A 24,154-nucleotide genomic window follows, 5' to 3' on the forward strand; every position below is an offset into this window, starting at 1 on the left:
CATGATTTTAGCCATAGCTACCATTCCCTTTATCAATAAACTATGACTGAAATCTGAACCAACACTATGTGAACTGACAGGTTGTTTAATTTTACTTTGATATGCATTATTGAAAATGACAAAATAAGCCCAAGCGGAACCTTCATAGGAGAAAGGAAGAACTAAATATGGCATTCCTTTTTCTACCGTATGTGGTATGAGTCCACACACCCAACAGTCAGTTGTATTGATCACTAACTGATGTTGATGTAACAACTGGACGAAGGAATTGTTAAAGTATTCAGTTCTTCTGATGAGTTCATGCTGGGGAAGAGTGTGAAATAGGTGCGGAGAGATAGTAGAAGAAGATGTAGAGGTAGGAGAAGAGACAACTTTTTGCTGCAGAGTAATAATGATCCAGTTTACAGATGCCAAAAGAATACACGACAATATAATGACGCATAGAGCAATACTACAACGACTATATATTTCTTTACAATTATTCCTTACATTTTTACTTTCTCTTTTATCTAATGTAGCCTCCATCTTTCTAAGTGGATGCTCACGGCAATCTTCCTCAATCACTGTAGTCACGATTATCTACCGTCCTATGACACTGTGAGGTCCTGCAGGCCTATTGCCACTTACTCAGGTCGTAACTAAGACTCCTACCGTGACCCTGCAACCGGGATAGAGTACTACATAGGAGAGAAATTTACAAGTTCTTTGGTCTTGGTCTCAAATTATAGCGTTCCTGTCCAGAGGCAGTCTGGTTTTGAAACAATGTTCCTGGATTTGTCGTGTTCAAGCGACGATGCGATGGTATTGCTTCTTGAAGGATGTCGTCGTCCTCTTTCTCAGAAAGTGTTCCAATTAGACGCGCATCACTGAATGGTACAAATTGCGGAACTTTCTCACTTTCAGAGTCACTGATGCCTCTACGGACCCACTGATCGAAAGGCAAGGGCAAAGGCACTTTCTTGCAGTGCACGGCATGCACCCAGTTTTTCTTTCCTTCGACTTTAACTGCTGTTCTTGTGGTCAAAAGAACCAGGCGTGGCTCTCTCCATCTGGGCTCCAAATTTCTCTGTCGTTGGAAATTTTTCGTGCAGACCCAGTCACCTGGTCGGATGGAATGACCTGGGTCTGTGGAAGCCTCTGGTAGAGCACTCTGAACCTGTTGATGAAGAACACGCAATTTAGTTGTAAGGTCATGCAAGTAGTCAATCAACATCGGGTATGGCAAGTCTGAGTATTTCTTAGGGCGAGGAACTCCCCATACATTAGCTGGGCGACCAAATATCACTTCGTAAGGGCTAAGCCCCAAACGAGAGTGTACTGCTGTTCTGGTGGACAGAAGAGCCAATGGTAAAGCATCAGGCCAATTAAGTCCTGTGCTAGCTTGCACCTTAGCAATTTTAAGCTTCAAGGTTCCATTGTAGCATTCTACTAAACCAGCCGACTGTGGGTGATTCGCCGCGTGGAACTTCTGTTTTATGCCAAGACCTGCACAAACTTTTTGCATGACTTGACCCACAAATTCGCTCCCATTGTCACTCCAGACAATGCGCGGCAAACCAAACCTAGGGAAGAATTCTTTCAAAAGTATTTTGGCAGTTGATAAAGCAGTATTGTCCTTCAGAGGGTAGGCTTCTACCCATCTAGAAAAAGCACATACTACCACCAGAACATATTTGAGGTTGTTGCATCGTTCCATGTGAATATAATCGATCTGCAACACCTCAAATGGATATGTCGGAGGAGCAAAATGACCTGCTGGAGTTGGGGTTCCCTTTCCCGGATTGTACATCAAGCAAACAATACAATGTTTTACTACATTATTTGCACACTTTGGGATCCCCTCATTTTGCCACACTGGAGCCAGAAGTTTACATATTCCTTTTGCACTTAGGTGAGCTGGACCATGTGCCATAGTAACTACAGGTAGTACATAAGCATCTGGTAACAGCCAACGTTGATGTTCTGATAATTCAACCCAACATCCCATCTCATCTAACATTCCTGTACTTTCCTTCCACTTTCTCAACTCATTCTCCGTAGCCTCTCCTTGAATTGATTTCACACTCTCTACTGTATCTTCACACATTCCCTTTTCTCTTACGCAGTTTGCGGGACCTGCAACATACATTCGACTTGTGTTGTCTCTGGCTGTCTTTTTCGCTACCTCATCTGCAAATGCATTTCCTCGACCAACATCGTCCACAATCTTTTTGTGTGCACTACACTTCACGATCGCTATCTGAGTAGGCATTGTAAGTGACTCAAGAAGTTCAGTTACTAATTGACCATGTTGTATCTTAGTACCATGGGAAGTAAAGAATCCTCTTTCCTTCCATAAACGCCCAAAGTTAAACGCTACACCAAAAGCGTATTGGCTATCAGTGTACACGTTTACTCTTTTTCCTTCGGATAACACACACGCTCTAGTTAAGGCTATCAATTCAGCTGCCTGAGCTGAATTATGTCTAATGCGTGCTGTCTCCACAATCGTATGCAAAGTAGTAATAGCGTAGGCTGAAACTGTATCTCCATTCGGGAGCTTGAAACAAGAACCATCTACCCATAGTGTTCCATCTGGATTCACTAATGGCGTGTCTTTTAGGTCAATTCTACCCTTAGTCTCTTCTTCAGTACGGAGAAAACAATCATGCTGTTCAGAGACATCTCTCTCTTCTGGAAAAGGCAACAAAGTAGCTGGATTCAGGGTATTACATCGTTTGATGTGTATGTGACTAGCCAAAAGCGTCAGCTCATATCCGGACAACCGAGCACTCGTAAGATGCTGCGTTTTTGTCCTATTTAGTAAAATATCCACTGCATGTGGCACCATAACAATGAGAGTATTATCTAGCACTACTCCAGCAGACTGTCGAATAGAAATTGCTGCTGCCGCTGTCGCCTTAAGACAACTAGGCAATGCTTTAGCTACTGGATCTAACGTAGCTGAGAAATATGCGCATGGTCGCTGTTGATCTCCAAAACGCTGCGTTAAGACTGACAATGCACAACCCTCTCTTTCGTGGACATAGAGCGTAAAGGGCTTACTGTAATCAGGAGTACCCAATACAGGAGCAGAACACAAAGCAATACGCAAATCAGTAAAACTCTTCTGACACTCGTCAGTCCACGGAAGAGGCTGAGGCGTATCTTTTAAAGTTAGCGCCAACAGCGGTTTAGCCAATAAAGAGAAACTCGGAATCCACTGTCTACAATAAGAAGTAATGCCCAAAAAGGCACGTACCTCTCTTTGTGTGGATGGCACTGACATTTGTGCAATTGCCTGAATTCGTTCGGGGGTCAATCGTCGTCCCTCCTTTGACAAGAGATGACCCAAATAAGTCACCTCGCGACAAACATATTGTAATTTAGAAGGAGAAACCTTGTGATTCAGATCAAACAAATGACGCAACAGTGCAACGGTCACGTTTTTGCAAATCTCCTCTGAATCAGCGGCAACTAATAAGTCATCCATGTACTGAATGAGAGCGGCACCGGACGGTAAGGAAAAGGCATCAAGATGACATTTTAGAGCTTGACTGTAAACAGAGGGACTTTCACAATAACCTTGAGGTGCGCGTTTAAACCGGAAGCTTCGGCCTCCGAGGGAAAAACCAAAAATATCTCTACTCTCTTCGGCGATGGGAATACTAAAGAAAGCATTCTTTAAATCAATAACTGAAAACCAAGTCGCTGTAGAAGGTATCATCGTCAACAGAGCAGTGATATCTGGGACTACAGGAAACTGCGGTACGACAATCTTGTTTACCTCCCCGAAGATCAATTACAAAACGATAAACAGGAGGCTGAGAAGGATCAGTGCGTTTAAGAACCGGAAGAACAGGACTGTTACATGTATTTCCTCTCGTTTCCTCAACCACACCCTTCTGAATCAAATCATGGACAATTTCCAGAAGTGCTTTCTCACCTTCAGTAGAGATTCTGTATTGCGGAATACGTGGCATTTCAGCATTGGGCTTAAGAGTAACAACATAAGGTGGGATCTCAAGACAACCAACGTCATTCGGACCCGTAGCCCAAAGCGTTTCGGGAAGAGAAAGCAATTCAGGTGGGAATTGATCTTTTGATAAGTACATTGGACTAGTCATTTTCTGTCCTAGAGTGAGGTATACACCAGAAGGTGAACAATATATCGTAGCATGTATTCTTTTTAATAGATCTAAACCCAACAGATTTTCACCACAACCATTCGTCAGAAGAAGCGAAGCTTCTAAATCATAAGGGCCTATTGAAACAGGCAAAGGGCAAGAAACTGGATTGCGAACAGGGGCGCCAGAAAATCCTACAGATACATTCGTTAAGCCAGACAAAGGTGCGCCAGGGAGTTTAGAATGAATGATAGAGCTTCTCATGGCACCAGTATCTAAAAGAAATGGCTCTGAAACACCCATTGTAGTGACATTAACATAAGGTCCATTCTGATCCACTGGAATTGACGTAACCCCCTTACTTTGTCCATGGCTGTCCTATTCAAAATGAAGACTTTCATTCCCTCCTTCAATATACTGATCCTCACTATAATACTGTGTAGACCTAACATTTTGCTGATCAAAGTAATTTCCGGAATTTGGAGGAACAAAAGAACGCTGCCCTTGGGTTAACACACCTCGACCTCTACCTCTATTTGCTGACTGAAGACCACCACGACCTCGTGAAGCAGATATTGCTCCATTACGCTGCAACAATGCCGGACAACTGTTCTTAAAATGACCTTCCTCCCTACAATAAGCACATTGATTGGGACCTAGCAAAGGTCTTGGAATGAATGGTTCAGGCTTTTGATACAACCTCTGAAACTGCGGAGGCTGTTGAAACTGAGGCTGAACATAACGAGGAGGATAAGCCTGTTGCAAGAGAACTTTAGTTTTTAATTCTTTCGTCTTTTTCTCTTGTTTTTCCCTTTCTTCTTTGTCTCTATTTTCATAATATTGTGCAGTAGCCAATATCTGGGCGGAAGAAGAAACTGCCCATGAACTCTCGGAGTCTTTTAGCTTGTGTGATAGTTCAGGAAGCAAGTTATATACGAACTTATCCACAAATAATCGCTGTCCCCCTTCTGTAGCCATATCTTGACCACTGTGATCAATGAATGTCTCCTCGAATCGGGTAAAGAAATCGGAAACACTTTCATCTTTCTTTTGTTTACATGCTGCTAGCTTATCCCAATTAACTCTCAAAGCAGGCATCATTGTTTTCATTAATGTAATAATCCTACCAGGGAGTTCTGAGATCAAAGCGTCGGGCTTTGCACCACCTACTTGACCTCTATCTGCGGCAATAATAGCGTTCCAATCGCCGCCTAATTCTTGAGCGTGATCCTCTCTACGAATTTTAGCCCATATTGTCTGTGGAACTACATTTCCCATCAACATGTCAATATCTGCTAGATTCATAGTACATGCATCAACTGTTTGCGACAACTCTTTATAGTAACCAGCAGGATTTTTGCGTGAATCTGGTAGTGACTGTTTAAGTGCTAAAACTTCAGACCTTTTCCAGGGGACATGTATCCATATGCGCTGAAAATGCGCAGGAATAGCTGGATTAGCACCTGCTGCTGCAACTTCTTCCTTCCATATTGGAGAAACCTCTCTCATGGGATAGTTTTTCAGTGCTGTCCTAACTGAAGGATCAGAATCAGGAAAAGTCTGTGAGAACAATAGGGATCTGAAAGAAATAAGTGTTCTGACAGCGTTTTCAACCTTAGGACCCACAATAAGTCCTTTGTCAAAGTCAGCCTGAACATCTAACAGATCCTGTGGGACCGAACCCAAATTCATATCCTCCCATTCTTTAGCGAGAGTATCGCACATAACTTTAAAAACATATCTCTGCGTAGGTGCATTCCATTGCAGAAAGGTGGACATAATATCAGACGTACTATATTGGGGACCCTTCTTGATCCATCTACAAGCAAGTGAGTCCAATTTTTCTCGCTCTTCGGAGTCTGGGAATTGACTACGAGACTGTCTTCGAGAAAAAGCTGGAGACACGTTTAAAGCTTCAAAGAAAGGTGATAAGAGACCAGAGACAGTATCTGCAAATCGCTTACGCATAGATGGAGAATTTGACATAAGGATAGGGGACAAGGTATTAGGTGAATTAACTAAAGGAGCATTAGGAATTGCCAAAGGAGCAGAAGGCAAAGAAGTTAAAGGCAAAGCTGGCATAGGCAATACTTGAGGAGGCAAATGTGGAAAAGCTGGAGCAGGCGGAAGCACAACTGGCGGCTGAACAGGCTGTAACATCGGGGGTGCATTAGCACCTTGTACATAGGGCGGAGGCAATTTCAGTAAGTGGGACATTAAGGAATCTTCCTCAAAATCTTTTCTCTTATCAAGGGATAGGCAACGTCGGATAGCATTTATCTATTGCCATTCGATGCTGTCTGTCTGAAATTTCCATTGCATTATCTATTTCATCATCTTTGAATTGCTGAGCAGCCTGTATAATCGTCATTCCCTGTGTTTTCCTATCTCGTTTTGCTTGTTTAATTTCTCTCTGTTTGGCTTCCTTACGCCAAAGGCGAAAAGAGTCAAACATTGCCGGCCGGGCTTTTCTTTTAAATAACGTTGCTTCTAAATTATCTAGCACATCAGTTTCGAAACTACCATTTTCTGACCATTTTAAAACACCATCTTTCTTTGTATATCGGGTCCATGTCTTATTAAAGGCAATAGGACCAACACCATGTTTAGAATAGAGCTCATATGTGGGAGTTCCAACCGAAGGAATCGGACAGGAGTCCTCAAGCTGGGAGTCCCTATTACAACCAAAGCAACAAAGTTTTCCAAACTTAGTCAGACCAGACATCTCACGATTTTTACTGGCTGTTCACAAACATCAAGGGGGTAAAACTTTCAGTTTACACAGCACAAATGCACTTACCCCTCGGCTTTGGCCACTGCAATGGCCAAATCTAAGGACCTAAGGACAAAACAAAGACCAAAATTTGTGGGCGCGACCCACCAAATACTTAACTAAGGATGTCTTCTTACACCAACAGAGGCCCGTCTATCGTCTCGCTTTACCATACATCATCAAAGAAAGGGCCAAGGCAGGGCGGCAGTCAGGGCAGCAGTCGTCAGTAGCCGTCAGGAAGGAGTAACCGCGCTGAAAAAGACCTTCGGACCACTTCGACATACAGGGGTCACTTGACGTGGCTCGCGATTCCTCCAGAATTTTCTTGCGGGGTTCCTCACGACCTTCAGGCAGAACCGGTACCGCTGAAGCCGCCCCACGTTGGGCGCCAGTTGAAGAACCAGAACCTTTTGGGCCTGGCGGCGCAGGGTACGCCTAAAATCTCCTTGGATTCACCTGCCTCAACTAACAGAGACACGGGACACTCTGTCAGGCGTAAAAGATCTGATTTTATTAGCTGCAGCTAGTACAGTTGTCCAAGAAGTACACAAGGTATGTTCTCAGGAGACTGCCACTTTACTTTGTGGCGCACAATCTTATATACCGTATAAAAACCATTTATTAACTACATACACTCCCAGAACACATAGAAAGGAGCCAGTAAGAATAATGTAAAGATAGAACAGAGCCAATAGAAATGTCGGAAAACAAGACAGCACCAATAGAAGGAATTGGAAAACAAAGTATCAAGTGACTTAAGGTTGCCTCCCCTCCAGCTGTGTTTGTCACCCCTCCCTTGAACTAATTCATTAACCGATCTACAACGAAGTTGCATGTGGTGCGATAAGTTTGTGTGCGTTTGGAGGACAGTTGTGAAATGAGAGAATACTAGCAAAGGACAACGAAGGCCAGACGATAAGATAAGATCGGCGGAGAATAGTGTGAGCCTACAGATAGTTGAAACAAGGATTAGAAAACCAGACAGGGATTAGTGTACTCGGTCAGACCTTAATACCAGCCTTGTAAAGATAGAGGCAGAAGGCTGTTTTGAACACCATGTTGCAGAATAAGCAGAAAAGGCAGAATGGACTTCGTTCGCTGTGCTGCCTGAGTGAAGGCAACATAAAATGGCGGCGGGCCACAAAATGGCGGGTCGATACAATCGTATTAATCTATTAAAAATCGAATTTCCTCAAGAGGAATAAATATTTAGAAGGCAGGGATTTTAGCACTTTAATATTTTATGATTTTAAATGATGCTTGATTGCTTTGTTCTCTGGAATTTAGCAGATGAAGCAGCTTTGTGTTTCGCCATACCTCTTTTCCTATCTTTACATTTCTACCAAGTTTGCATTTTTAAATCGAAATGTATATTTGATGTATTGTACTTTTGTGAAATGATTTTTCAATTGTAGTACCCCAGAAAAAATAAAAAATAAAAAATAACACGTTTCCACATTGTATTTTGGGGCGTTTCCTGTCAGTAGGTAATAGGTCCACTCACACTGGGGGTGTACTGTTTTCAATTGCTGCAGATGTCCTACCTTAACCTCACAGTACTATGAGGAAAATCTTATATTTGATATACGGAGGGCATTCTGGATAAGAAGAAATGGTGGGACCCCACACAAGCCACACAGCCCTGGATTTTTGTTGTGGGAAGTGTGGGAATGCTGTGTTGAAGGACTTTCCAAGATTCAAGGATATTCTCTCAAAGATATCTGAGGAAAATCTGTTTTTTAGTCAAGGTTTGGTGTTTGCAGGGCTTTCAGCATCAGAAAATGTGATAAGTTTTATGCACACTATATAAACGTTAGGCTTTAGCAATTCCTTGGGTCCATAGGTTTTCCTGGGTGCCAGCTGACATTTGGCACAAAATCTGCAGCAACACCCCTCCCCCCAGAACCATTAAAATTCAAAGGGAAAATCATAATGTTTCCATGTTGTAGTTTGTGATTTTTCCTCTTTTGAGTGAAAGTCCCTGCCATCAAAGCAGGATACTGCTTTTATCAGGAGGAGTGTGGGAAGAATGGGTTGTAGGAGGTTTGTGGATTCACATAGATTTCAGAGCATTCTCTCCCAAAAATCTGAGTAAAAAAACTTTCTTTTTTACCTGAAATTTGAGGTTTGTAGAGCATTCTGGGTAAGAAATAGTGGTGGGGGTCAAGAAAAGCCACATCCCTCCTAAATCTCCCAGCTTTCTAATACTCCCCAAATGTCCCCAACGGTTTGCAGGTGTTCCTGGGTGCTGGCCAAACATGGTCACAAATACAACAACTACCCACATCCCCAGAATTATTGAAACATCCAGGGCAAATCTTGATGTCTCAATGTTGCATTTTGAGGATTTTCCTGTTTTGTGTGATAGATTTACCCACACAAGTAGTGTTTTATTTCTGTTGGGAGGACCTCGGGAATGCTGAGCACTAGACTTTTTGTCATTACCCATACGTTTTGGAACTTTCACTCTCTGAACTCCAAGGAAAGGGTGTTATTTAATACAAAGTGTGATGTTTACTGGGCATTCTGGGTAAGATAAATGGTGAAATTGATCTAAGCCACACCATGTAGGACTCTGATAAGTGTTGGGTTTTCTGAAATGTCTTTGGTTAGTAGGTTTACTTTACGCTGAGCTAAGACACCTTAGTTATCCACATCCTAAGAAAGATGAAAATTACAAGAAAGAATCTTGATGTAGTCACCTTGCTTTTTGGGGTCTATTTTGTGTGAGTGATAGGCCATCCACATCAGTGGGGTACTGTTTTATTGAGAAGGAAGTGGGAAAATCCATTCAATTTATCCCCTTTTTGGGCTCCAAACATAAGTGTCCAATAAAGAACACATTTTACAAAAAATGCCCTCTAAATTACACAATATTATGGGTAACCACAAATTCAGAGATAAAAGAGTAACCATGTATTCTTAAATTAATATTTATGGGAACATTTATAAAAAAAGAATGTTTTTCCTTCATACCTATCTTGGATTCATTAGACTTTACCTTATACACCTATGGTCGGTACGCTATGAAAAATGATTATAGAATGCAGCTCTGTTGAAGGCTCTTGGCATTGCGCAGCCACAAACATTATATATCGATGTGATGAGAAGAATGTGACAAACGTAACACTATATTACTTTTGGAGGCTGGCTATTATGGTAAAAACTTACAGATGAAAACATTGTTGCCTGTTATTATTGTTTGCATTTCATTAGTTTTTGAGGCAATGATTAGTTTGTTTGGGTAAACAATGAGTGATCTACACCAATGACCCCTTGTGGAATTAAGAATGTTCCCTACTTTCCGAAAATGTCTAGTTTTGTTGCATTAACCCATTAGATTCACACTTCTTTCCCCCATAAACTATAATTAGGTAAAACCTACAAAAATAGGGAATATTGACCACCATTGAGAAAATTATGAAAACTGTTGTGAAACCTTTTTTTTAATAACTCAGCCTGCTCCTGAGGTCACTTTTAGAGAATAGCACACACACACTTGCACTGTACCTTTTCCTATTTTTACACTGAAAGGTAATAAAATGTTTCTCCATTTTGGCTATTTTCTCAGTTCCCTCAAACAGAGACGTTTTAATGCATGGGCAAAGTGGGCTCTGGCCCAGGTCCCCAGCCTTTCAGGGGGGCCCTGCTCTGTTCTGCAGAGAGTCTTACCCTGATAACTGTGAATAATTCTTAAACAGAATGTTTTAAATACCATTTTCCTTTAATTTATGTTTAATGTGGGTGATGTGTGTGTCTAGTATGTACATTTTGCATAGAAATGTTGTGTTTATGTTTGATGCAGCAGTCATAAAAAAGTTTCGTTTAGATCAAAACAGGACCTCACATATGAGAAATGGAAGGGTGTCACAGAGGTTATTTGCAATAACATTAGTCAGCAGCTGTTGTGTAACAATATTGAAACCACACATCACTATCCCTGAACATATTAGACGCAGACAGATTTCGAATTTGGATGAGTGCGCCTGTACACTCTCAGGGACCTGGCCGAACAGGGCATAAAGGAGCTCAACCTGGATCATAAACTCAAAACTGTTCTGAACCGGAGCCCCAAAAATGTGTTTGGCCCATGGTCCCCAAAATCCTTAAGAAGTCCCTGCCAAAGAGAATCCACAAACCCTGTGTACCTTTAGAATCCCCAGGATGTAAACACAAAAGGATGCAAGCATTGCCTAAATGTCTTTTGTGGGGACAAAAATGAAGGCTTAAGTAAATAATACACCAAATATCAAAGAAAGAACTCTGTACTAGGAGGGAAGAGACCTCAGAACATCAGTGTTTAACTCCACATTTTCACATAAAAATATAGATCTGTGACTTTTCCTAAACAATAGATACAAGGTATTAGAAACCGGTTATCTGATTGACAGAAGTATGCACCCTAAGCAAGCAGGAACCCCAGTCCTATGCAAGGTGAGTCACAAGCACCCTAAATTAATTTGTGCTCTCCCTCTGGTAGCTTGGCATAGAGCAGGCAGGATTTACTTAAGAGGCAAAGTGTAAAGTGTTTGTGCAAGACTTCAAACAGTAAAACAGTGAAAATACCATACAAGACACCACAACTTGTATGAAAAATAGAACATAATTAAATAAATAGAACAAGACCAAAACAACAACAATCCAATAAGTAGAACTTGAGTTATGAATTTGTAAAGAATACATTATAGAAAAATTATTTGAATAAAGAAGTGTCAACCAGGGCTATCTGGTGTGTTGGACCAGAAAAATGTGAAACGTTCAGGTCTACTGCAATGGAATGCCAGCCAGGGGCCAGCTGAACAAAATACCTTAAAATCCTAGTGCAGGAGCATTGTCTTGATTCTGAATTACATCATTGAGGATGTGCATTAAATGCGTTGAAGTTCCCCATGCAGTGGTGGGGATGCATCAGAGCTGGGGTGCAATGGAGTTTGGGTGCAGGTGCCGGCCGTGTCGACATCAAGGCGATGCACTAATTCAAATGAGCGCAGTGGCTTTGATGCGGATTTCGGCATCTCCTATGCCTTATATGCATAGTTATCCACGATCAGTGCTGAGTACTCCTCATGCATAAGTATGCATTTTAGGTGAACGTGGGAGGGAGGGCTGTAAATTGGTAATATCTACTACAACATGGGGGGGCATAAAGGGACACAGTCCAAGCAAGCTCAAGTATACTCCAGGAAAGCTGGAGTAAGTCGTATACCACTCATGGCATTCCAAAGAACTGCAAGGTAATCAAATACAAACCAATTTAGGTTGAAAACAATGCATGAAATAAAAAGAATCAAGTTTTTATGAAGAAATTTATTAAAGACATATAAAAAAACAGAACTCACACAAGCATACAGTATTAGCACAGACGTTCATAATAAAGTACACAGAAAGGCTACATTCCTATTCAACAAACTGGCTAATGCAAGGGATTGAGTGATGGATCAACTCTGATGTCCTGACCACATCCATCATCACACACAACCTACTTTGGATATTTAGAGAGAACATGTGCATGAATTAAACAGATGATGTGGAGTTTTCCACCTTTGCTGTGTATGTGGAGAACTACATCATGCAGGGAGAGAACTGCATGGTGTAGGACTTTCCACCATAAATGACAAATACAAAATTATATACTGGAATAAAAGGTAAAGCCATACATTAGCCATCCTTAGACCAGAGCATAATCGCATAATCCTCCTCCATCCTGCTACTCCTTTTTTTCAGAAGCCACCAAAATGGCAGAAAAGGCTTGCAGATACCTCCCAGAGAAATCATAATTCATAGGTGAGAGGATACTTCAAAAATGTCCTGAAATGAGTAGGAAACCAAACAACCAGCTGAAAAAGAAATCTGAACTAACATCATCATGTGCTGGACTGCAGTGTATGTAAACACCCGTCAAGACTCCCAGCTGCATACGTGGTACCCAAGGCTCTACACAATGCAGAGATGGGACCCGAGCATAGCTTTGCTGGACCGCCATGCTGAGCAGGTTTATGAACAGCAGAATGTTGGTAAGCCATTCCATATTGCAACTGATCTCCATCAGTGGATTGTAAGTGTTATTGTGTCATATCTCACAGACCTTGACATGTTCATGCTGCCTGTACTCCATGTTGTTATCCAAAATGTGTAATTGAGAGTATGTGATCAATGTAACTATTGCCTAGATTTCTCAATTTTTATAAATTACATGTATTAAAATCAGTTGTATGAAATACTGGGTCACAGGAACTTTGTCATGATAAATCGATCGTAGATTTCAGAAAAATGTTCATGTCAGGTAATGACAATTTGTACTGCTAAATCTAGATGGGACCTATATCTATGCCCATTTCTCTCAAGTCAGACACAGATCAAGACAGTGTGAACCACACACCTCAGCCATTCTGACATTGTAAAACACAAAATGGTAATTGTCAAGGTATTTATATATAATGCACCCTTCAAAGTATCTGCTACCATATGTCCATCTAACAGGCACACATACTGCACAGATCAGTCATCACCTGTTGACATCACATTTTTGCCTACAATATTGTTTACCATCATGAAAGATTGTGAGGCTGACTAAGGTAACATGTGCTAAGTTGATGCTTCTGTAGGTAAAATATCTATGTATGAGGGAGAAATACTTTGTGCTGACCTGCTCCTTTGTTGCCCATTGTTCTCCTTTGTAAAAAGTGTCACATTGACTTTTGTAATGCACATGAAGTAATAGACATATGCAGTGCACCCATAAGTCTTTTTTTCCTTATCTTTCCTCTTCAGCTGGAGGCCAAGAATGAAACAGGACCACGGGCAAAGAAGGCCAAGGAATTTCAGAGGACACTAAAGAATACCATTGCTAAGGAGAAGGTAGATGGCATGAATAGGGTGCCGATCTGAAGAATGACAAAGTCACAATCAAGAGGCTCTTGAGCTGAGGTTTAAGATGCTATCAACAGAGTATTAGAATTAATTCACAATGAAGAGGTCTCACAACACTGAGGCCAGAAGTTATACTTGCTGTCACCCCCACTTCTCTGAAGAGTGCCTGACAAATAGATTAGCAACCTAGGTGAGGTGCACCACAGATACCTGTTAATCCTCTTCCATCACCTAACCCCCACACCCTCAGTACTTCACCATGGCTCCTTTCCTTCCAGGAGTCCATGAAGCAGATGGTTGCTGGTCAGCACATGCTCTCTAGGGGACTTGTAAAGGTAGCAATAGAGGTCAAGGCCCACCACGGGTTTAAGGCTAGTCAGCATTAGGAGCTCTGCTGCCTCCTTTCCTCCTTGACTGCATCCATTTCTTCTCATGCCGAAATCCATCACTCCCCATCTGTTGTTTTGTTAGCTCCCAGTGCATCTTCTCCTTCTACCTATGCAGATGCCCAAGTAAGTGACGTTTTCGGAGTTGTTAGGTGCTTCTCTGAGTTACTAAGTGCTTTTCAATTCTCAGTGTTAACCCATTGGTCCTACTATACGACTCTAATGATGACCAGGAACTTTTGGCTTATACCCTTGACAGCAGTTCTGAGACAATACATGTGTTGAGCACTGATTTTTGTTTTATGTTGGACTTGTTAATATTTAATTTGGATTTTGATACTACTATGGGAATGGAGATGTTTGTTTGGACTATTGTTTTCAACATTTTCCTTTATTTTCATTATTTTTCCCTCTGGTCTATATATGTAAACTTTTTCCATTATGTTCATAATGTGTTTATTATCTGTTGCCCACTACCCTACAAATTGGCTATCCCTTATTGGACATTTTGAGATTTCTTCTCTACCCAAGGACAGATGACATGTTTACACCATCTACAGAACTCATGCCCCATTGTATCTTCCTTTATTAATGAATAAACTTTATTTTTCAAAAATGATTCTGTTCTGAGTGCAGGCATGCCTGTGTGGTGAGTGGCACATGATCCAGACTCTCAAACACAATCCCACCTGCAGGCCCAGGTACACTTGAAATGGAAAACAGGAAGGTAGGTGCGATTGGTGGTTATTCAAAATAGTTCACAATAAAAGTTTCTCATACGTTCATTGCTAGAATTGGTGAACACAAAAGTCAGGAAGTTGTTTATGAGGACAAGACAGTGAATGGTAAGTGAAGTCATCAAGAGGGCAGTCATTGCTGTCCATGCCTGCAGGAAATGTCCTCCACATTCCGGGCCACACAATGTTGGGCCAAAATTGAGATGCATCAGATTGTGCACTGAAAGCAGGCGGACTGGTGGTGGAAATGGTGGGGGTGGTTCCTGCACTTGGCTATTGACCCCAGTTGCTTGAGGTGTTTGACTTGGACTTGCTGCTTGAGATGGGACCTGTGTGAGAGGCCTGTATGAGCTGCATGTCTATGTCATGGCTCCATGAATCCTCCTCAAAAGACACACATAGATGTTCCCATGCAAATTCATGATGTCCTGGAGGCTTTTGCCTTTGTTCTCCATGTTTACGTTTAACTCTTCCAAGTGGGTGGTCATGCTGTGCATGGTTCATCACTTCACAAATATGCACCCTTACAAAAGAATGCAGTTAAAATATTTTTTCTTCCCAGACAACATTATTTCCCCACACTAACTGCTTAATGCTTGGCCATCTCATGCAGCCACCTGATGGTCCTGTGCTTACGGGGTTGAAATCTGAGGGACTGTGGGAGTTGTTGGAGAGTTGCTCAAGGGGAAACAGACAGCCTTGCCTGGGGTTGTCCCTTCTTAAGAAGATGGACAGAATACTGCAGCTGCACCTGATTGGAAGGCTGGACCAGTGTAGGAAATTGTGGGGCCCGTTTTAAGTACCTACAGACCTAGGTACCTACAGACGTAGGTACTTAGAATGGAGGCATAGATTGGACGAGCATTTATGGCTGTTTTACTGATGTTTTGGTACAGACAATTCAGAGGAGAGTCCTAAGAAGGATATTACTTCTATTGGATATGTAATGCTGAGTGGGACCAACAGTTCTAATTTCCTCTGTAGCAGTGAAGGACTCCGAGATGGCAGCTTACAGAAAGATTGAGGTTTCTCCCAGAATTGCACATCAACCTCAACCTATGGAAGGGATTGCATCATCATTAGTGTCCTTGCCCCCAGATGCTACAAGGGGAGGAACATTGAAGTTGTTACTATGACATTAAAATGGAGAATTTTGGCACAAAAAAGGCATGTTGTTTATAACCTTTAAGGCATAGATGACACTTCAACAAAGACAAATTGATCATTATATTGGAATGTAAAGGTATTTATTCACTTAAACAAAAGACAGAAGAGAGTATTACCAGTGACTGCCACAGATTATTGCTTTGTGGACCGACGCCTTGATGTAAGCTACTAAACAGATGTCCATGAAAATGGCAAATGACATGTGCCCTTTGTTGCTGCACCTGCAGAAATGAATAATTGACAACGTTATAATTCTGACTGCCTGAGGAAATGCGATAGGTGTGAAAAACTGTGTTCATACTGAACGATAAGGCATATTTCTTCTCAAAGAAATACTGATAAATAAGCAGACATCTGTTACAAATAAGAAATAAGGCAGGAAGCTGTAAGCAAATCTAGATTGTAGTTTTTATTCTGGACACAGACCTATCTGACTAGTATATGGTAGAGGACTGACTTCCCACTTGCAGATGTCCCCTGATGTGGTGGCATTGGTGGTCGTAGTGTTGACAGCAGGGGATGCTGTTTTACTGACGTTGTTGAGAGAGACTAATACAAATTAATGAAATATTCCACTACTGAGAGAAGGTTGTTAGTTATAGGTAGATATTCTCCTGATATGAGATAGTGTTAGATACTGTGGCAAATGATATATCACTCCATGATTAGTTCCATTGGTTACAGAAAAGGATTGAGTGGGTGGCACAAGATATATATATATATATATATATATATATATATATAAACTTACTAAAAGAAGAGCTCAACTAAAGGTTGTATTTTGTGACATGAGACACATATATAAACATATACGATAAACTATTAAACCTATTGGTTAAATATGCTGAACATGGGGGTCAATATTGCATTATTGCCTCATTTACACTACCCTCACACTTAAACAGAGGGAGATATCCTGGGAAAAATCACAGTTGACAGGAAGGTAGACTTAACAAGCTGTGTCTGAGGCAAGTCAATATTTTTGAGCACTCAGTGGAGCAGCAGAAGTGGTGGCAGGTGGTGGATGAGTGACAATATAGGAGCTGTAAAGTAAATAATAACACTGTTTGGCTTTTCATATTTGATGACTGTTGACTATATGTATGTTGTCTCATCATACAAACAAAAGAAACATTAATTGCAGTGTATAACTATGACAGTGAAAGATAAATATTTCTCAAGAGTGTGGTTGTGAGAGTGATAGTAGTGAAGCTTATCTGGCTAGTTGGTAGGAATCCTTTGAGATCTGGGACCTAGTTGCCACCCTCCCATAATAGGGCTAGTGCTGCTCCAGCTGTCACAAGTAATGAACCAGACATGGAAACTGTAGAAAGGAAAGTCATAATATGTCAATGTTTATATAAATGTAAAGGGGTAGGAAAGCTGTGTGTGATATGCCTGGAATATGTGCCTAACTGTGGAAGGCGGGACATGTTGTTTGAGGACAGTATGACATGAGTAGGAACTTTAATGTAGTTGAAAGCTAAAGGTATTTTATGCTTTTCTGATGTGAGATAGATGCAGGATCTGGGTTCACTACTAGGAAGAGCTTAGGCCACATCTACCCTGAAAATGTCTCCTCACCCACCTCCTTTCATCCTGTTTTTTGTCTTTAAATCCCCCTTCCACCGTCAAAGCATTCACTCTGTTGCTGACCTCCTGGCACATTGCTATATTCTTTAGTCCACTGAGGGTGTATGAAGTCAGTTCATGTACTTCCTTGAGGTAATCCACTACAGAATTAATTACCCATTTCCCAATTCTCTAAAATTTCTATTTCTATACAGCCTTGTCGGGGATATCTGACTCTACTGTGTAAAACTCCATTTACAGTTGTAAGCCTGAAATTCAGATATAAATTTACCTGTAGTAACTTTACATTCATAAAGTGAATAGTATGTTTCTACACCCCCACGTTACACAGGTCTCCCCCCCCCTCATATATTCCTATCACTGGACTGAGACCTCTACCCAGACTTGAATTACATTGAGATGGGGATTTCTGCTCAGGTGAGAATGGAACTGTATGTGTGCAGAGATCTCTATACTTAGAATTCCCTATGTGAATAGGGCCACATGTGTTTGAACCATACACCAAAAAGTTAAATGCTTCTTTTCACAGTACAAATCATTTATAACACATACTGAAAAACAAACTGTTGTATTGCTTTCACTAAAACATTTCCTAAGCTCAATGTATCCAAAGTAACATCATATTCTTCAACGTTATAGTTGTTTGAGCAGAAAGGAAATCAACCACATACTTGGATTGGCACTTCAATGTACCAATAACAGAAGAAGCCATGTTGAGATTGGCCAAATAAGTTCACTTGCAAGTCTTAATTTTAGTGAAGTTCCAAAGCAATTATATCACTGAAATGCAAATCAATATCAGGCTGATCTACACTGAGCATTATATGCACATACCTGAACTCACTAGGCAGCCCACTGTATAACCACAAACAGGATCATAATTTATATTGTCTATTTACAAGCAGCCACTGGTATAAGGATCCCATGCTGACTACATTGAATATGTGAGCTATAATCTCCTGGGGATAGTACCATGACCAGTGAAAAATGACAGGTCCCCATAGTTGCTGGATGTAGAGGTGTGGAAGGTGCTTCAGCAACCCTAAAAAAACAATGCTGGAGTTAAGAAGTTGGATGGGCAATAAAGATCCCTTTAAAATTCGTTTCTATGTTGCTACATTTTCTGTGTATTAAAGCACAGAGGTCAAATGCAACGCTATGTCTTCTGTTAAATTTCTACTTATTCTTTTAACATTCTTTTAACATGGAGATTGGTGTTTACTTGTCTTTCTCTGACTGCACAGTGAGAGGATTTTGTAAAGTTAACTATGTAACAACCTTGGTGGCTTACAGGGAGTGTGAAAGGAAAGGCTGTAGGATGTCAATTAATTTAAATAACTATAAATACCTATAAATAAATGAAATGTACACATTATTCAAAATATATCAGCAGTTTCGGAGAGCACAAATGAAGCACTTTTTAACTCTGAAGTATTATGGAAACAAATATTTTAATAGGACCAAAACAGATCAAAGTACTTTTCTTGGTGATTCGCAAATAAAATATATTTGTAAAGCACAATTTTCACACATTATTGATTGCATGCTACATAGTTTTATCTGGGCAAATTATTGCCCATTACAATAGAAAATGTGATGATTGTAAATAACAGTATGCTACCCCACATGTTTTAGTAAGATATGTGTGATAGTGTGTTCCAAAATGCACCATTGGTACACTACTCCCTTACCACACTCTTGCTGAATGGATAGTGGTCATTTTCTACACTTGTTCAAAGTGTGACGCTTACATTTTTCACAATCTCTATGACTTTAGTGACATAACATTAATGACAGCACCCCCACTCAGTATTGTTCCAGCACCACTGCAACTCCATTTGGCATTTGTGCCCCACTATTGAAAGTGCAAACGGACACAAATATGGCCAGTTTCCCATTCACTGTAAGGGATAGATTTATGAAAAGTGGTGCAGCACTTAGTGCAGCGCTATTTTTCTTGCTCCCCTTAGAGCCACCCTAATGCCACCATTTGTGCACCCTATTTAATATACTGCACACCATGCCGGTAGTTAGGGAACTAGCCTCAGAATGTTTTATGCTAGTTTGGCACTTTGCAGGATTAGCATAAAAAATGTTGATGCTAATCCTGCAAAGCACTCAGAGGACCATTGAAACCAATAGGTGCCTCCTTTTAATGCCTGCTCTGAGCAAGCATTAAACATCCCAGTAAAAATGTCGCAAAGATATCAGGTAGATTTCTTTGCGCCATTTTTATGGCCCCCTAATGGGAGAACACCCCCTTTGCATACATTGTGCCTGGCGCAGGCCTCACGTAGCGCAAAGGGTTACAAAGTGGTGCAATGCATGCATTGTGCCACTTTGCAAATATGGCACAGTGTTTTTGGCCTCCTAACGCCACATTAGTGTAAAAACAAATTGCTAATATGGCGTTGGAATGGCACTAGGCCCTCTTAAATCTGAGCCTCACTGTCTTGTAATGCCCAAGTACCACCCAACGTCAGCACACGTAATCAAAAACTAGAATATTCAATAGAGCTCCAAATAGCTTCCTGTTAGCAAGTGCATATGTCACTGGGCTGACACACAATCATTCTTTTCAACCAGTAATGTTGAGGTATAGTTAGTGTCAAGAAAGCTGCACAAACAAAATGAGCTGTTTATGCTTACGAAATATTATTTTCTCCTCCAATCACCCCAACAAAGAAATACCTAGTATTATTAAAAACGGTTTTCATTTAAAACATTCGTTTTCAAATAATATGATCTTCTTGAAATGTAGATTTTAGTTAACTGAGTACAATAGAATTACTTGTATTATTGTTTGGCACAGCTCCCAGGCCCCAGCTCATTTCATGTTCGGCTCGCCTGCCAAGACTATTGTTTCCCACCCCTTTGATTGTAGACATCATTTGGGGAGGCCAGGGGTGGTACTAGCTTTCACTTACTTGTAGAGTACACCTCCGCCCAGTGCACGCTATCGTCTTTTCGAGGCTACTGTACACCAAAAGGCGGCAAAGGGGCGCGCATGGATACTTCACATGGAGGTAACAGAGCTTCACGCGACTAACTTCACACTTCGCTCGTCTGTCAAGTGGCTTTCGCGCTCACAACAATATTCCAATGTTTTGGTAGGTCGGCTCCAGCCTTCTTAGCAAGTGAGGAGGCACGGGTGGAATGCCAGGTATGTCCCCAGAGCAAAGCGGAGCAGGCAGGCTGACGCCAGGAGAGAATAGGCAGGTACCTATTGAGTTACAGGATTTCTACAAATCTAATCCACGCGTAATGTGAGACTTAATACGGAGCCGGCCTCGGCCAGGGCTGTGAAAGTCTGGGATCTGACCTGCCCCGCAAACTGGGATCGCATTTAACTCTTTACAACCCAACACGGTGGACCATCTAGCGAGTTGCGCTTGCTATTTATATTTGTGGTTTTAACAATAGCCTGGCCACGTCCCGATATACTTCAGCAACATTTAATTGGCGAAATCATCGTGGCTGAGTCTTACAACTGAGATGACTCGTTTTATTGTGTATAATAAGAACACTTTACTTTGTGCACTGAATGTTAAAATCTAATTAACGTTATATGCACAAGTGGCCCTAGTACATGAAGAGGAAAACAATAAGGGGTATATTTATCATGCAGCTGCATCGCCCTTGAGCCATGCAATTGGGTGCAAGAGCGTTGGAACCACTACATACGATTTATTAAGCTATGCAAGGCCACTTTGCATGGCACTCTGTGGCTTGATACATCTAGGGCAATAATGATGCGTTACTCTGCCCTAGGGAGGCGTTCCATGGGTGGAGCGTGGGCGGTCCCACACATCCACCCATGGGTTTTCGAACATCCACAGATTAACTATTACTGGTAGACTTGAGGATGCGTCAAAATACAATGCCTTCCCAGATGTGGCATAGCAAGGAGAAATATCTTTATTCAAGTTTTTCCTCTTTCTATGTGTGCTGCATTCTGCAGCACATTTAACAAGAGGAAAATTCCCCAGAGGGTTGTTTTTGCTCCGGAAGGTCTCCCTTTCTGCACAAAAACAATCCTGTGTTCAACACATGCACCGATACACCATTGTGCAAGGTGCCTGCGTTGGAGTTAGACAGTACATTGATCACCATAATGTTTAATATGCTGCATTCCTGCCCTTTCCCTATCATGCAGCGCTGCAACGTGGCTTGCTGTGTTGCATGTTTTTTTAATAAATGTGTCTCTAAATATATATGAAGAAGTGTTAGGGGCTGAAGCCTGCACTAACACATCATCTCCTCTTGTGACATTGCTGTATAGTGGTTGTTTTGGATTTTCAGCTGTTTATCCACATGCTTTGGGTTTGGCCTTAGAAGGCAAAGTGATGAAGCTGGTGGTTTATGGTTATTCGACAAATGAAATACGAGTATCGTATAGGACAAGAAGGAAGTCCATCTTCGGCTCCACCCCCTCCGCATGGGATGACTCCTGGTGGCCTGCCACTCTCGGAACCGCTCCGACTCCCACCGACCACGCACGCAACCTAGGATTCATCCTGGACCCCTCACTATCCATGACCCAGCAAGTCAATGCCATCTCCTCCTCTTGCTTCAACACCCTCCGCATGCACCAAAAGATCTACAAATGGATACCCACAGAAACCAGAAGAATAGTCACCCAAGCCCTCGTAATCAGCAAACTGGACTATGGCAATGCCCTCTACGCAGGAACCACGGCCAAACTCCAGAAGAACGTGCGCTGGCTCCCAGTCAACAAGAGAATCACCTTTAAACTCCTCACCCATGCTCACAAAGCGCTGCACAACACCGGACCAGAATACCTCAACAGACGACTCTCCTTCTACATGCCAACCCGGCATCTCCGCTCTGCCGACCTCGCTCCCGCAACCATCCCACATGTCCGCAGAACTACAACCGGCGGTAGATCATTCTCGCACCTTGCCGCCAAAATGTGGAGCACTCTTCCTACCCACCTGCGCCAGACCAAAGACCTCCTTACCTTCAGGAAACTTCTCAAGACCTGGCTGTTCAGGCAGTAGGAGCACTTCCACCCACTGTCTTCTCCCCCTCGCCTCCTCCTACCCCCCTCCTCAGCACCTTGAGACCCTTACAGGTGAGTAGTGCGCTTTACAAATCCCTGATTGATAGGTCTCACCAAGTTACAGTCTAGGTGCTTTATAGTCGTTTTCCTCCAATGCACACGTTTTTTCTTTATATGGAATCATAGTTGCTGAAGTGTTGTGCTCATGTAATTTATTCTGTCATGGGTTCTTAATTCTATTTCCTACTGGATTTTAATCATGCTGTTTGAAAAACATGTCTCATTTAGATATTCTCTGTTAACTGGTGTTGGAAAATGAAAACTAGGTATTTGGTGTGATTACTATTTAATGTCCAGATTTCTTTCTATGATACTGAAATAGCCCTGAAAGAAGCACTGTATAATATAAATAGAAACACTTAATATTTATGTACATATTGCATCAGAATGTATTTAATTGAGGCAGGGTTAATCATATGTGCTAATTTTACCTACAACAATTAAACCATATGTTATCTACACCTTGAGCAAATGTAGGTGAAAGATTAGATCGGTTCTGCAGGAATTCAAATCTGAGAACCTCATGGTATGACAATTACATTGAATTATTAATAGCTCTTACTGGCCTGTTAAAAAATAACAAAAAATAACAAGGTCATGGAAGGAATGATTGAATTAACCTTGGTCACTGGCAATCACTCAGGCCACAATCCATATGTTTGCTTTTCGCCTAATAAGCCCCTCTAGCCAGAGACCTGCCCTATATAAACTAGTCTTCATCCTGCTTCACCAACAACAGTCCTGCCTGAAATGCCAGGCCAGGATTCCCCCATATGAGAACACAAGCACCCTATACCATTTGTTCTTAGGTCTTGTCAGTAAGGTGTAGCTTGAGTCCTGTGGTGAAGTGATTGTAGGAACAATATCTGGGTTTACTCATCACACAAAGGGCATCTACTGCAAAACACGACAAGCAAAATTATGATGGAAGGAATGCTTGAATTAATCTCAGCCACTGATGATCATCTGGGGTGGCATTCCAGACCATTAGAGCAGTACCAAGGCTAATTTGCATATGGCTGGTTCCTGTACTTTGCGGCATGGGGAAAAGCGATGGAGTAGGAAGTTCCAAAGTAATTATTAGTGATTAAGATTAATTCAGGCATGCTACCAATCACGTTTTTGCCTTTGTCAGCGCTATACCACAAGTGCTATGGGTATCCCTACACGTGGGTCTCCCATGCTTCACGTATCACAGGCCTCAACCTATACCTCAATGACTCTGCCTACTTAGGCTGAAACCAGTATGGGTTTGGGTGCTTTCTTGTTCAAATGGGAGTTGACCTGACAGTTTGGACTGGACTCTTCCTATTCGTGCAGGGTCAAAGCTGATTTGTATAGGATCGGTTCCAGTCTGAGATACCATGGTGGATAAATTGGGGTAACTGGGATGTGGCCTTGAGTAATTACCAGTGGCTGAGATTAATTCACCCATCAGA

At 41.7% G+C, this 24,154-nt stretch overlaps 1 long non-coding RNA gene across 1 annotated transcript; it reads right to left on the minus strand.

Moving 5' to 3' along the window:
* Positions 1 to 1,034: 1,034 nt before the first annotated feature.
* LOC138248375 (uncharacterized) lies at positions 1,035 to 20,819 on the minus strand. Its single transcript, XR_011194618.1, has 3 exons — positions 20,560 to 20,819; positions 16,156 to 16,260; positions 1,035 to 1,156 (listed from the first exon to the last, which is right to left on the minus strand). It is a non-coding gene; the product is annotated as an uncharacterized lncRNA (long non-coding RNA).
* Between the last annotated feature and the right edge of the window lie 3,335 nt (positions 20,820 to 24,154).

The sequence above is a fragment of the Pleurodeles waltl genome, chromosome 1_1 (genome assembly GCF_031143425.1).
Source record: "Pleurodeles waltl isolate 20211129_DDA chromosome 1_1, aPleWal1.hap1.20221129, whole genome shotgun sequence".
Taxonomy (NCBI): Eukaryota; Metazoa; Chordata; class Amphibia; order Caudata; family Salamandridae; genus Pleurodeles; species Pleurodeles waltl.